Raw genomic sequence first — 12,580 nt, 5'->3', positions numbered from 1 at the left:
TGCCCAATTGTGGCAATCTTCGCGGTATCGGAGCACCCAGAGCTACACATGGGGAAGAGGGCCAACGCCCTCGCTTTCGCTTCCCTAATCGTACGCCGGAGAATCCTGCTCGGCTGGCGATCAGCAGCACCACTCGCAGTTGGAGACTGGTTCGCTGGCCTCTCAGAATTTCTCCACCAGGAGAAGGTTAAGTATGCTATCCGAAGGTCAGAGGAAGGCTTCTTAGATGCATGGGGGCAATTCGTCGGCCTGTTCCAAAACCTGTTCAAAGCCAACAACAGCGAGTAAGATGGGGAAACGGGAGAGATAGGAAGAAAAGAGGAAGGACTAGGGGAAAATAAGGATATGGGGGGGGGACCATAGGAATGCGCAACTTGGGGGAAGGGAGAGGGGAGGAAGAGGAAAGGCTGGAAAAACACAAAAGGGAACAACGTGGATTACTCTCCTAAAGAGCCAAGATGGGCATGATGGACCGAATGGCCTCCTTTGTGCTGTTTCTAAGATTTTGGCCCATCTGTCGGCTCATTTATGTACATCGAGACTTAATGATTTATTAAAACAAACTTACCTGTGTGCCCAGCATTGTCTTCTACTTCAGAAAACTAGATGCTGAAGGATATAATTGGAGCCAATCATCGCACGTTTATTTACAGTTAGATACAGAAATACACATTAGAAACATACACCTCTGGGCAGCTCGGTGGTGCAGTGGGTTAGCCCTGCTGCCTCACGGCACCGAGGTCCCAGGTTCGATCCCGGCTCTGGGTTACTGTCCGTGTGGAGTTTGCACACTCTCCCAGTGTTTGCGTGGGTTTCGCCCCCACAACCCAAAGATGTGCCGGGTAGGTGGATTGGCCACGCTAAATTGCCCCTTAATTGGAAAAAATGAATTGGGTACTCTAAATTTTTTTTAAAACATGCACCTCCAAACCCCAACTTCTGCCTGTTCCTATAGAGAGGAGCATAAATGAAATCCCAGTTAGTGTCCACCAACTGAACACAATTAAATGCCCAATTCAATATTGTACAATTAACAACTGTCTTTTGGAAGTTGGAAAAGAGGTTGGAAAATGGGGAACGCGTTAATATTTGCAGGGTTGCCGTTTACAAAGTTTGAATCTGACGAGATGTCAGGCACTCCTGGAAGTTCGTCGTTCGGTATTGATGAGAGCCGAAGCCAGAAAAGTGACAAAACTCTTTCCTTTATCGTGTTTGTGTTGAGTGGAGCGAGGGTGGGTTTGGGCGGTGGGGGATGGTGTGACTCTTAACTTGAAACCAATAGTAATACTCTATTGAGAAGGGTTGCAAAGCTGAGGTCAATCCTCGCCGAAAGGCAACAAATACTCCCAAGAAGGTTTAGTGAAGGGAATCGGTGAGTGCTCAAGCAGAGATTAGGTGCTTTGTAACAGAGGTACCAGAAAAAAAAGAGATTAGTTTTCGGATTTTTGTTACAAATAGTTAGTGATTGCGCCATAACAGGAGAATCTGCTCTAATCAATACTTGACAAGTAAGTTTAGGCACAATAATTTTCTGCTATAATTAGTTTCATCTTACCGTACTGTTATGCTTTCCATAGTGCTAATTACTCAAAGTTGTTTTTCTGTCACTCCTCCTGTTAGCTCTCACTTCCGTGGCATTGCCAACTCTAGCTGAATGCAGCCTGAAGATTTTATCATAAATTTTCTGGCTTCCAATTTCTTCAACTGGCCAAAGAGCCCTAATCCCCAAACGCCAGCTCCATTATTTGATAAATGTAAGCGTTTAAAGAAGAGGGGGCTGGATTTTAGTCAGTCGTCAGACCACCCACCCCACTGCGATATTCCTCCTGGAGTAGCCATAGCCATTTCAGAACAGGACATCCATCATGTCAGTCCTGCCCTGGACCGCGCGGTCAGCCAATCTGATTCGTTGGCAGCTGTGGAGTCCCAGCAGCGCCAGGATCAAGTGGTGGCCACTGCTGGGATTACAGGCAGCCTGACGATGGGGTTGCTGGAGGCCAGACCTCGAGGTGGATCCAATGAAGAGGGGCAGGAGGTGGACAGAGGAAAAGTGAGGGGGTGCTGAGCCGGGTTTGAGGCCTGGGGGAGGGGGAAGGGATTAAGTGCTGGGGATCTTAGATTGGCGGGGGGGCGGGGGTTAATGCATCGAGCAGGCACCCCATCCCATAAGGAGGCCGCATCTCCTTGCCCAACAGCAACATGCGCAGTGAAAGCTGCCAGGCTATCCACCACATTCCCCTGGTCCACATCAAATAGCGGCAGAGGGCAGCACAACGGCGCCGAGGTCCTAGGTTCGATCCTGGCTCTGGGTCACTGTCCGTGTGGAGTTTTCACATTCTCTCCATGTTTGTGTGGGTTTCACCCCCACAACCCAAAGAAGTGGGCAGCACGGTAGCACAAGTGATTAGCACTGTGGCTTCACAGCGCCAGGGTCCAGGTTAGGTGGATTGGCCGTGATAAAAGTACCCTTAGTGACCAAAAAAGGTTAGGAGGGGTTATTGGGTTACGGGAATAGGGTGGAAGTGAGGGCTTAAGTGGGTTGGTGCAGACTCGATGGGCCGTTGGCCTCCTTCTGCACTGTATGTTCTATGTACTAGGTGGATTGAACATGCTAAATTATCCCTTAATTGGAAAAATTGAATTGATTACTCTAAATTTACTTTTTTTTAAAGTGGCAGAGGGGGAAATTAGGCCGTTAAACCATCATTAACTGGCCAATTAAAGGCCTCAATTGGCTTAAGGGTGGGCGGGATCAAAACGTTCTGCTCCAAGGTCGCTGACTGAAATGTTAACTCCGTTTCGCACTCCACACACTTTGCCTGAAGCGTTTCTGGTTTTCGTTCTGGATGTCCCTCACTTCATTTTATGATTGAACACCACAAGTGCCGTTTACATTTCATAACCGTGAAATAAAAGGGAGTGGCGATGGAGAGGGGCTGAACTACAGCACTGCACCCCCCCCCCCCCCCCCCCCCAGTCAGAGAAACGGCCTTTGGGGGAGGAGGAACGCAAGAGAGTGAACAGCAATAAAACGGTTGCTAGTGTGCAATCTGCATGAAGGCTCGCCGGGGTAGAAATTCAGGATCTGACCACCCCTCGCTGGGGTCTGTCTTTTCTTTGCGTCCTCTTGTGTGCAGCGACGAGCCTGAAGTTTTTATCAAAGGATTGAATTTGACCTCTGCCGCTGAGGGAATTAAGTGGCGTGAATGCAGCGAAAGCAATTTCCAGCTCAGGTCTGCGCAAATCAAAAGGATGGGATTTGTACCAGTGAGTGCAGTGAACAATGCCAAGGCTGGGGGTCAGCGGGGATCATCCAGGGTCAGCATCTTTCCCTGTAAAGGTTTTGGGGGAGGGGGTTGAGGAGGTGGTGTGTGCATGAGAGAGACAGAAGAAATGAGTGGAGTAATAGGAACATCTAATCTCAGTTTTTTTGACTTGTCAGCGCTTCTAATCAAATTGCTGTTGCTTTGAAGTTGGCTGCAGAGATGCAACAAACAGGACCCCGGTCGGTACATGAAAGTGGAAAAGACTCAAGTTTATCTGTAATGAGCTCAGCGGAAAGAGATTTCATTGATCTCGCTAAACATCACGCGTCCTCATTTTATACTGACAATGGAGATATAAAAAAATGCCCTGGGAATTATTCCACAATCTGCAGGTAAGGGGGAAAAAATGATAGAGATAGAGGTCAGCCATTCAGCCACTCAATCCTGTCCCCATTTAAATTCAATCATGGCTGTTTTCTACCGCAGACCCACTAAGCTACCTTTGATCCATATTCCTTCACACCCTTACTTCACAAAAATCTGTCAAAGCACAAAGTGCTTCCTGATCTCACTCGTAAACTGGATTGTGCCAGTTTCTCCTGGATTGTCCAACCAATGGAAATAATTTAATTAAAGCACAGAATATTGCTGAAAAAGGACATGTTGCCGAAGCTTTTCATCTTGCACTCATCAGGACTAATGCCAAATTTGAAACTATCGCAGCACTTTATACTAAAGGAGAAAAGGGCGCTGATTGGTTGGCAAATCGACTCTGATTTGCCAAGGTATTGCCATGGAGACAGCATCGGGAAACACAGACTGCCCAAGCAATTCAAAAAAGGGCAACATTCTGCTTTTGCTTGTAAAGAATGGGTTCCAGTGTATGAATCTGTTCGGCTTCTAACAGGTATAATTGAGACATATTATGAGCTTGACTGATTGTGATGACAACTTGAGATAGACTGGCACTTTGAGTCCAAAAGTGGCAGCCTTTGACCCATTTGCAAGTTTGCACATAACACAAGTGATCTGATCAGGATAGCCACTTTCCCACACTAGTTTTGATGCACTGTATTTCAGCATCAAGCTTACAAGATGAACAAATGTCTAAAGCCCTATTCACAAGGTTAGACGATCAGAATAATCTTACACAGTGTATGGAGCTATTTGAATCTCAATGTGTTTATTGACTGGTGAAGGCAGACTTGCAGAAGACAGTGGTGGAGAACCCATTTGTCAACCAGCACATCAAGGAAACCAAACGTGTTCCTTCACAAACGTGAATTAATCAGTCCCCTTTCCATCTGTAAATTGACGTGATTGTGTAAAATATTTGGCATTCTTGAATTTGCCCTGATGAGTGCAAAACGAAACGTTTCAGCAACACATAGAACATAACAGCGCAGTACAGGCCCTTCGGCCCTCGATGTTGCGCTGACCTGTGAAACCACTAAAGCCCATCTACACTATTCCCTTATCGTCCATATGCCTATCCAATGACCATTTGAATGCGTTTAGTGTTGGCGAGTCCACTACTGTTGCAGGAAGGGCATTCCACGCCCATACTACTCTCTGAATAAACACGTCTCTCTTTTCAGCAATATTCAATTTCTGTACTACCAGTTACAAACACAAGAGTATAATGAGGCCATTTGGCCCACTGATTCTGATTTGGCTTCTTAGTTGGCCAATCCAGCTAGCCCCACTACCTGGCTCTTCTCTGCAATTTTTTTCTCCTTTTGTGTATTCATCCAATTCATTTTGCAACCTATTGAGACTGTATCCACCATCCCATCAGACAGAGCATTTCAAATCCTAGCCAGATGCTTCGTAAAATAAGTTTTCTTATGTTGCTTCCAGTTCTTCATAATATCCAAGCAATGGTTCTTTTAAAATAAATTTAGAGTACCCAATTCATTTTTTCCAATTAAGGAGCAATTTAGCGTGGCCAATCCACCTACCCGGCACATCTTTTAGGTTGTGGGAGGGGGGGAGGGGAGGCGAAACCCACGCAAACAGGGGGAGAATGTGCAAACTGCACACGGACAGTGACCCAGAGCCGGGATCGAACCTGGGACCTCGGCGCCGTGAGGCAGCAGGGCTAACCACTGTGCCGCCCCTTATCCAAGCAATTGTTATGGCGTTTTGGCACTTTGGGAACATGGAACATATCTGTCTCTGGTTTCTGGTCTCTCTGTATGCTGCAAGGTCCCAGACACTTTGTTGTGTCTTTGTGTACCCCACCAAGTGCTCTTTCTCCATTTAGTGATCCTAAACGATAGTGATTCCAGGCAATGTCATCATGGGGGATGTTATAGCCAAGTGTAACCCTCTCCTCCTCACCTGACATCTATACACAAACATATCCACCAGGTGTCAACAATGGCCATTATCTTCTCTTTCCCTTGACAAGGCTCTGGGGCCAAAGGGTGGCCAACCCTCGAGTATTGTCCTGGCGTTGCCAAAAATTGAAGATTAATATCCAGGCCACTGATGCAGGGAGAGGTGGTGGCTTGGTGGTAGTGTCACTGGACTAGTAATCCAGAGACCCAGGTCCAGAGGACATGGTTTCAAATCCCACCAGTGAGTCGAATTTCAATTCAATTACTTTAAAAATTCAGAATTAAAGGGCAAGTCTCACTAATGGTAGCCACATGACTATCACCAATTGTGCTAAAAATCCATCTGGTTTGCTAATGCCCTTCAGGAAAGGAAATCGGCAAGTCACTACCTGGTCTGGCCGACATGTGACTCCAGATCCACGACAGTGTGACTACCTTTGTCATGTGAGAGTACCTTTAAGAAATGGATGTTTAAGCAGCGTCCCTTTAAGAAAATAGTGATGTCAGAGAGTGGGTGGAGCTGAGCTCAGTTCGGCCATTCTGAGGTTAGTTCTGAGTTTTAGTTTCAGTTTGAAGAAAGCTTGGGTGTGGCTGTGAGCTGCATTGCTGGTGATCTCTGCCATGAAGGACTATCTCTTAATCCTTTAGTGAAATCAGAATTGTAAAAAGGTCTCAGGGGTGTTGAATATAAATCTAACGGGCAGCACGGTGGCACAGTGGTTAGCATTGCTGCCTACGGCGCTGAGGACCCGGGTTCGAATCCTGGCCCCGGGTCACTGTCCGTGTGGAGTTTGCACGTTCTCCCCGTGTCTGCGTGGGTTTCACCCCCACAACCCAAAGATGTGCAGGTTAGGTGGATTGGCCAAGCTAAATTGCCCCTTAATTGGAAAAAAAAAAATAATTGGCTACTCTAAAAATTAAAAAGAATATAAATCTAACGTGCTTCTTTTTGAAGGATTTGTTAAGTCTTTTGGAGGTGTAAAGGAACAATTTGCAGGATTGGGTAGTGTTGTATTTTCGGGGTTATCTTTGAAGTAAGGGGTGTTAAGAGGTCCAATGTTTATTTAAAAGGTTAATTTGAGTTCATGGAATAAACATTGTTTTGTTTTAAAAACGTGTCCATAATTGTAATACTACACCTGGGGAACAAGCCGTGTGCTTCAAAAGCAACAATCCATTAAAGGTGGGGGTTGGTTGAACTCCATGATACATTTTGGGGTTCTGAAAACACCTCTCCCATAACACCTTTTAAATGCTTGAGGGAAATTAGGGATTGGGGAAAATGTTGGCCTTGTCTGTGATGGCTACATCCCACTGGCAAACCTTTTTCAAAAACAGTAGAATCAAATTTTCTTCCAACACTTTGGGGCCTCACGGTAGCATGGTGGTTAGCATCAATGCTTCACAGCTCCAGGGTCCCAGGTTCGATTCCCGGCTGGGTCACTGTCTGTGTGGAGTCTGCACGTCCTCCCCGTGTGTGCGTGGGTTTCCTCCGGGTGCTCCGGTTTCCTCCCACAGTCCAAAGATGTGCGGGTTAGGTGGATTGGCCATGCTAAATTGCCCATAGTGTAAGGTTAATGGGGGGATTGTTGGGTTACGGGTTACGTGGGTTTAAGTAGGGTGATCATTGCTCGGCACAACATCGAGGGCCGAAGGGCCTGTTCTGTGCTGTACTGTTCTATGTTCTACTTTCATTTAATGATTTAATTAATTTTGGAAATGGGTGGAAGGCTATTTCACAACAGTCAATATTAAACCCATAAGGTGACAATGAGTCTTTTCCCTTTCCAACGGGCCAGGGGCAAAGTCAGCGTGCATGGAGAACAGACGACTGGTAGGAGTGTGAGAAAGGGTGGGTTGTAGGAGGTCTGATGAAACTTTCAGGAATACTCCCAGCTAGCGTTGGCATGTCCGTCAAACCCTGCTCTGACCCAGGTTCATAGATCATAGATTTTACAGTGCAGAAGGAGGCCATTCGGCCCATCGAGTCTGCACCGGCTCCTGGAAAGAGCACCTTACCCAAGGTTAACACCTCCACCCTATCCCCATAACCCAGTAACCCCACCCAACACTAAGGGCAATGTTGGACACTAAGGGCAATTTATCATGGCCAATCCACCTAACCTGCACATCTTTGGACTGTGGGAGGAAACCGGAGCACCCGGAGGAAACCCACGCACACACGGGGAGGATGTGCAGACTCCTCACAGACAGTGACCCAAGCCGGGAATCGAACCTGGGACCCTGGAGCTGTTAATTGTGCTATCCACAATGCTACCGTGCTGAGGTTAGCTCACTCCATTGTCAAAATCAAACCCAGAGCTTTCCACAGAGGCGAACACACTTGACAACAGAGTCACGAAGGGGGAAGAGGCAACCCAACATGATGCGTTACTGCTGGCTACTATTGATGTCATTCCCATTTGAGTTGATAGAATTTTAACCAACTAATAAGAATCGCAGAATTTGCTTTTGAAATCATTTTATTCTCAAGAGTCATTTCTCCTCATGAAAGCTGCATTAAATCTCCATTTACAATCATAAAGATTAATTAAATTTAACGAATTAAACCTATTTAAATTTCTAATTAAGAGGCTGATGGTGTGAGTTCATCCAAAATCTCCTAACTTGCTCTAATTCTTTTCCATAGAAATCCATAGAATTCCTACAGCGCAGAAGGGGACCATTCAGCCCATCGAGTCTGCACCGACCCTCCAAGAGGGCACTCTACCTCGGCCCACTCCCCCACCCCATCCCCATAAACCCACCTAACCTGCACATCTTAGGACAGTAAGGGGCAATCTTTTATCACGGCTAACCCACCTAATCTGCACATCTTTGGATTGTGGGAGGGAGCCAGAGCACCTACAGGAAACCCATGCAGACACAGGGAGAACGTACAAACTGCAAACAGACAGTCACCCCAGGCCGGAATCGAATCCCTGGCGCTGTGAGGCAGCAGTGCTAACCACCGCGCCACCTTTTAACTAGTGAATTGTTTCAGAAATGCAATTGCTGCAAGGTTTAAAATATATTAAAAAAAGAATGAATTTAGTTTTCTGGAAAGATAGTACCTCCAACAATTCAGAAAATGTCAAGGCTAAATAACAACATTTAATATTTGCATATCTGTAATAGAATGTCCCGTTCAAGGCAGATTCTCGGAGGGTAGTGAGTCTGGAATTCTTTAGCGCAGAGAGCTGTAGAGGCTGGGTCGTTAAGTGTGTTCAAGGATAGAATGAGCATATTTTACATCAGTGAGGGAATCGAGGATTTTGGGGATAAGGTGGGAAAATGGAGGAGGATCATATCAGATCAGTCATGATGTTACTGAGTGGCAGAGCAGACCTGATGGGCCGACTGGCTACTTGTGCTCCAACGTCTTATGGAGAGTTAAAGCGCTGGAGTATGGTACAAATCTACAACCTTCTAACTCACTGGAGATTCAAGTGCTAGCACTTTGACAAGTTGGCACTTATCTCAGCTGTTCGCAGTTTCACATTTCACAGTCTGTGTAGTTTCGAGATAGAATGGAACATCTTGTCCATTACCTGTAATGTTTCATCACAGAGTCTGCAGCATAGAAACAGGCTGTGTGGTCCAACCAGTCTACAAGCCGCATGATCCAAATGCAGGAGTCGATTTTAAAAAGTGGCAAATGTTTCAGGACCATCGAGCTCTTTACCAAACACAGATTTTGCTGCCGCACAGGCTTTAGAGATGATGAAAAGATTTTCGCCGATCGCGTGATCTGGCACCTCATGCATGGGGGGAAATCTTTCCCCGTGGAATGCAAAACCAGTGACCGATGCTTCTTACATTGCCAATCAATAGATTCCCCGGAGAGCAGTAACATCCCGTATGGGTGGCATGGTGGCTCAGTGGTTGGCACTGCAGCCTCACAGCAGCAGGGACCCCGGTTCAATTCACTGCTTGGGTCACTGTCTGTGCGGAGTCTGCACATTCTCCCAGTGTCTGCGTGGGTTTCCACCGGGTGCTCCGGTTTCCTCCCACAAGTCCTGAAAGAAGTGCTTGTTAGCTGAATTGGACGTTATGAATTCTCCCTTGGTGTACCCGAACAGGCGCCGGAGTGTGGCGACGAGGGGCTTTTAAAAAAATTAATTTAGAGTACCCAATTCATTTTTTTCAATTATGGGCAATTTAGTGTGGCCAATCCACCTAGCTTGCACACCTTTGGGCTGTGGGGGCGAAACCCACGCAAACACGGGGAGAATGTGCAAACTCCACACGGACAGTGACCCAAAGCCGGGATCGAACCCGGGACCTCAGCACCGTGGACGAGGGGCTTTTCACTTCATTGCAGTGTAATGTAAGTGTGGAAGGGAAGTTAATGAGTTACCATTTAGAAGCATGCTGGGAATATTGACTATATTTTAAAACTGCTTTTCTTTGAAAATAAGCAGGTCAAGTCATGTAAACTAAATACTGCTTGGTATGTTGTACTGGCCTTATTATGATAAGTTGTTCTTCCGAAGCATACTCGAATTGTTTTTGAACCAAGGGCAAAGCATTCATATTTCCTCTTGCGTATGTTCCCAAACTTTATCTCTTCAAAGTTGTTTATTTCACATTATAAATGTAATGGTTTTCAACTCATAAGTCAGAGAGCTTTTTGCAGCTGGCGCAGTTCTCTCTCCACAAATGCATTTGCGTTAATAAATTTCCTTAAATCGAACCTCGAGGAATTTGTCTTTATTATGATTTCCACGACAGTAAGACTGCTTGTGACAATAATAAAGATTATTATTATACTAAAAATTACAAGAGGAAACATCCTTTCCACGTCCACCTTGTCAAGGACATTCAAGACCTCATATTTCAATCAAGTCGTGTCTCACTCTTCTAAACTCCAGTTTAGAAGCATAATGTGCAGTACACACAAATTATGGTTCTTTCCTATTTTTAGCACATCCCTCTTGACTGTTGCAAATTTCTTCTGCAAATACTCGGTCGCTTTATTTGCCTGGTAAAACTAAATCATTCTGTACAGCTGAGAGTTCAGGTGCCAATTTGCCATCAGCTCTGGCCATGTTGCATTGAGTTTCTGAATCTAGGTCATTTATGTAAATCAGAACCACCAGTGGTTCTAACATTGCACGCTGGAATATTCCACTCACTAGTCCATTTCCCCCATTTTAGCGGAACTCCTCGAATGATTGATTCCTATTTTTGCCCCCCCTTTAGCCGGTTTCCTACCCAGTCCAGGCGTTTCTCATGAATCATCACAGCTTTGGGTTTAATTAGTCGCTTTTAATGTAGAACAATATCGTAGAATCATAGAATTTACAGTGCAGAAGGAGGCCATTTGGCCCATCGAGTCTACACCGGCCCCTGAAAGAGCCCAAACCTCCACTCTATCCCCGTAACCCCACCTAACTTTTAAACACTTTTGGGCAATTTAACGTGACTAATTCACCTAATCCACACATCTTTCGATTGTGGGAGGAAACCGGAACACCCGGAGGAAACCCACGCAGAAACGGGGGAGAACGTGCAAACTCCACACAGATAGTGACCCAAGCCGGGAATCGAACCAGGGACCCTGGTGCTGTGAAGCAACTGCGCTAACCACTGTGCTACCATGCCGCCCCACACGGTATCATCCTTTGCTGACTGCGCTCTTATTGTTAAAGTACTGAAGGGAATTTTCCTACCATTGTATGCAGACACTGCTGTTGTGGGTTTTTCTGGGGGACATCTCTCTTTTACTTCCAATTATTAATTAAATGCATTTTTACAGTTCTTCTATTCATCATAATGAGCCCCATTCACACCCCGCCCCACCCACCCACCCCCCAAAACCCGCAGGATTTGCACAGACTATTTTTCACTATTATCTCATTTGAAAAGGGTCACGCTCATTTAGCTTGAGCTTGTTGGTTGAGTAAACTTATTAATTCTGCACTCCCGGAATTTTGCCTTTAAAAGCATTCTACACGCCCCCTTCCGAAATAGAACATAGAACATACAGTGCAGAAGGAGGCCATTCAGCCCATCCAGTCTGCACCAACCCACTTAAGCCCTCACTTCCACCCTATTCCCGTAACCCAATAACCCCTCCTAACATTTTTGGTCATTAAGGGCAATTTATCATGACCAATCCACCTAACCTGCAAACCTTTGGACTGTGGGAGGAAACCGGAGCGCCCGGAGGAAACCCACGCAGACACGGGGAGAACGTGCAGACTCCGCACAGACAGTGACTCAAGCCGGGAATCGAACCTGGGACCCTGGCGCTGTGAAGCCACAGTGCTAACCACTTGTGCTACCGTGCTGCCCAATACTGAGTAACATCCTCCAATCTACTTTTGTTTATATATTTTGCTAATTGACTTTTAGCCCATTTAAAATGAACTTATCCAGTTCCTGGTTTTAGAGAAAAAAATACTTCCATTTATATAGTATTATAAAGGGCATTACATCAAATGAAGTGTAGTCACTGTTGTAGTGTAGAAAATGCAGCAGCCATATGGCACACAACAAAGCTCCCACACACAGCAATGTGATAAGATAATGATCAGATTATCTCTTTTAGCGATATTAACTGAGGATAAATATTGGCCAGGATGCCGAGCAGAACTCGACTCTTCTTTGAAATGATGTCATGGGCCAGAATATTATGTTGATTTAGCAGGTGTGCGCCCCACCTGCCGAAACAGGTGAAACCGCACAAGGTGACGGGTGACCCGACAGCATCGCGCTCAACGTTACGGTCAGCGGGGCGAGTGCAGGAGTCTGAATCGGCCGCGGAAAATTGAGCGGGCAATTAAGCCCATTGAGGAGGCATATGGTGCCTATTTTACTTGGCCCCGCCACTTCTACAGTTGGCGCTGGGCCAATCCAGTGTTCCAGGGTGGGATGAAAAAAAATGTCACGTAAAAGACGACGTTTAAGGACTGCTGTCAGGAGTTTGAATCTACAGTCTTGACACAGTTTGTGGCGTTTCTTTGA

At 46.0% G+C, this 12,580-nt stretch overlaps 1 protein-coding gene across 2 annotated transcripts in view; it reads right to left on the bottom strand.

Moving 5' to 3' along the window:
• lzts2a (leucine zipper, putative tumor suppressor 2a) overlaps positions 1–12,580 on the bottom strand; it is a 223,879-nt gene that overhangs the window by 31,115 nt on the left and 180,184 nt on the right. Inside the window, exon 1 of one of the 2 annotated variants that reach the window (XM_038821703.1) lies at positions 1,556–1,693. The exons of the other annotated variant lie outside the window; for it this stretch is intronic. The gene's annotated coding sequence lies outside the window, so the exon portion shown is untranslated. Of the gene's footprint in view, positions 1–1,555; positions 1,694–12,580 lie in introns of those variants that run through there. 2 annotated transcript variants of the gene reach the window in all.

Source organism: Scyliorhinus canicula, chromosome 16 (assembly GCF_902713615.1).
Source record: "Scyliorhinus canicula chromosome 16, sScyCan1.1, whole genome shotgun sequence".
Taxonomy (NCBI): Eukaryota; Metazoa; Chordata; class Chondrichthyes; order Carcharhiniformes; family Scyliorhinidae; genus Scyliorhinus; species Scyliorhinus canicula.
The sequence above is the reverse complement of the archived record's forward strand: the minus strand, read 5'-3'. Positions and strand labels throughout refer to the sequence as shown.